Below are 2,546 nucleotides of genomic sequence, written 5' to 3' on the forward strand. Positions count from 1 at the left end.
AGTTGCGAGCGCCGTAAAATACTTTACAAAAACAAAAAAAAGACATTTCCCACTCCCGTCGACACAACGTAGGTCATTTAGGAGTCAGGCTGCTTAGTTGGATCCTACCTGTCAGGAGGGGGCGGGTGGGGGGGGGGCGACACGGGCTGAGAGGAATAAAACATCTCAATGAAAAGACCGAGACACTCGATAAGACTGTTCTCCCCACATGGGAATCGAACTCGTCTCCTGTGTGCCACATCAAAGTGCCTGCCCGCTACACCACTGACGCGGGTACACTATGATAGGATTGAGATACAAAGAAGGAAGTATCAGGAACAAGTTTAAACATTATCCTTCCAATCTATAGAGCATCTGCTCCTACTTCTCCTCAACTAATGGTTTAATCATTGACTAGCAAAAAAAGTGTTTATGTACGGAGTTTTCTAAGACACAAAGAGCTTCCTAAACCAACGAGAGCTTGCCTCTATGTACGTCACAAAGGTGATGATGAATTTCAATGTCGTGGGCAGAGCGGTCCAAATTCAGACTCAAAATTATGAAAACCCTGAATCCTTGGAATAATGTTGAACCCGCCAGGGTAGAAAGATTTCCCTCATCCAGATCGGATAACCAAACTCTTCAACAAGTTATCAAAACATGTTGTTCAGGTTGCGACAAATCCTTTAAAACCTCGCAACAAGACAGCCATTCAATGTCACATTACATCTTGGAAAAAATCTGTAAATGCCCGCTGTAAAGCAGTTTCTAATTCCGCAAACAACGCTCTGTAGAAATGAGCAGCTTTGGCGACAGAAATAAAAAACCTTTCTCCGGTTCTGTTGAAAGGACAAGAGAGAGAGAGAGAGAGAGAGAGAGAGAGAGAGAGAGAGAGAGAGAGAGAGAGAGAGAGAGAGAGAGAGAGAGAGAGAGAGGAGCCGAAAGATCTGGCATGTGAGATGTATCCGATAGCGAGGCTCAGCATAGAGACACCGCTCCACACGAAGGGCCGGGGAATTATCTACACAAACGAGTCCTTTTAGGCTCCCCAGAATGGCCCGTGCAGTCTACTCCGATTTCTTCTCGCGCATGTCAAAATCAATTACGTCCAGACGCTCTCACTCTCTCCTCGTTTTTGATTTTTATTCTGGTTTAAAATGTTGTTATTGTTGGGGTTTTTCTCTCAATACATCCACGCAGTTCCGCCAAAAGCACATGCACACCCGCACACATACACACACCCGCACACACACACACACACACACAATTTTACCCATAAATATACAGACAAGACGCGTACACGCACACATATACACACACACGCACACACACACACACGCACACACACACTTCTATGCATAAATGAAAAGACCAACACACACACACATACACACACACAAACAGACACAAATACACACATACACATACACACACACAAACACACACAAATACACACATACACATACACACACACAAACACACACAAATACACACATACACATACACACACACAAACACACACAAAAACACACATTCACATACACACACAGACATAAGAACACATACACATACACACACAGACATAAGAACACATACACATACACACACAGACATAAGAACACATTCACATACACACACAGACATAAGAACACATTCACATACACACACAGACATAAGAACACATTCACATACACACACAGACATAAGAACACATTCACATACACACACAGACATAAGAACACATTCACATACACACACAGACATAAAAACACATACACATACACACACAGACATAAGAACACATACACATACACACACAGACATAAGAACACATTCACATACACACACAGACATAAGAACACATTCACATACACACACAGACATAAGAACACATTCACATACACACAGACATAAGAACACATTCACATACACACACAGACATAAGAACACATTCACAACATCATTCTGTGTCCGTTACATTTTGTTTGTTTGTTTTTGTTTTTGCTTTCATTTTCTTTTTTTATCGATACGCACTCAAAGACTTCAACCCCGCCCTCCTTCTCTGCCCCACCCCACGCACTCTAACTCTCTCTCTCTCTCTCTCTCTCTCTCTCTCTCTCTCTCTCTCTCTCTCTCTCTCTCTCCTCTCCCTCTCTCTCCCTCTCTCTCTATCTCTCTTACACACAGAGAGGCATACATACATACACACACACACACACACACAGACATAAGAACACATTCACATACACGTATACAGAGACACAAGACAAAATATAGAACAGAGTACGCTAGGGAAGAACAAGACTAAAGACGAGCGAAAATGATTGAACATTATCCGATTAGAATTAAGTTAAAACACAGGAGCATGTTGCGAGACAGGAGGGCTTAAGAAGGGGGGATAACAGGCCGAGAATAAAGGGGTAAGGTTTGGTGGGAAGTGTGCGCAGGGGAAAAGGGCGAGAGGGGGGAAACCAGAGTAGGAGTCGGTAGGATGCAGGAAGAACAAAATGGACTCAACCAAGTGAGTGCCGGGGGTAAGGGCAAGCAATATTAAGTTTGGGTTGATA

This window comes from Aplysia californica, unplaced genomic scaffold (assembly GCF_000002075.1).
Source record: "Aplysia californica isolate F4 #8 unplaced genomic scaffold, AplCal3.0 scaffold01048, whole genome shotgun sequence".
Classification (NCBI taxonomy): domain Eukaryota; kingdom Metazoa; phylum Mollusca; class Gastropoda; order Aplysiida; family Aplysiidae; genus Aplysia; species Aplysia californica.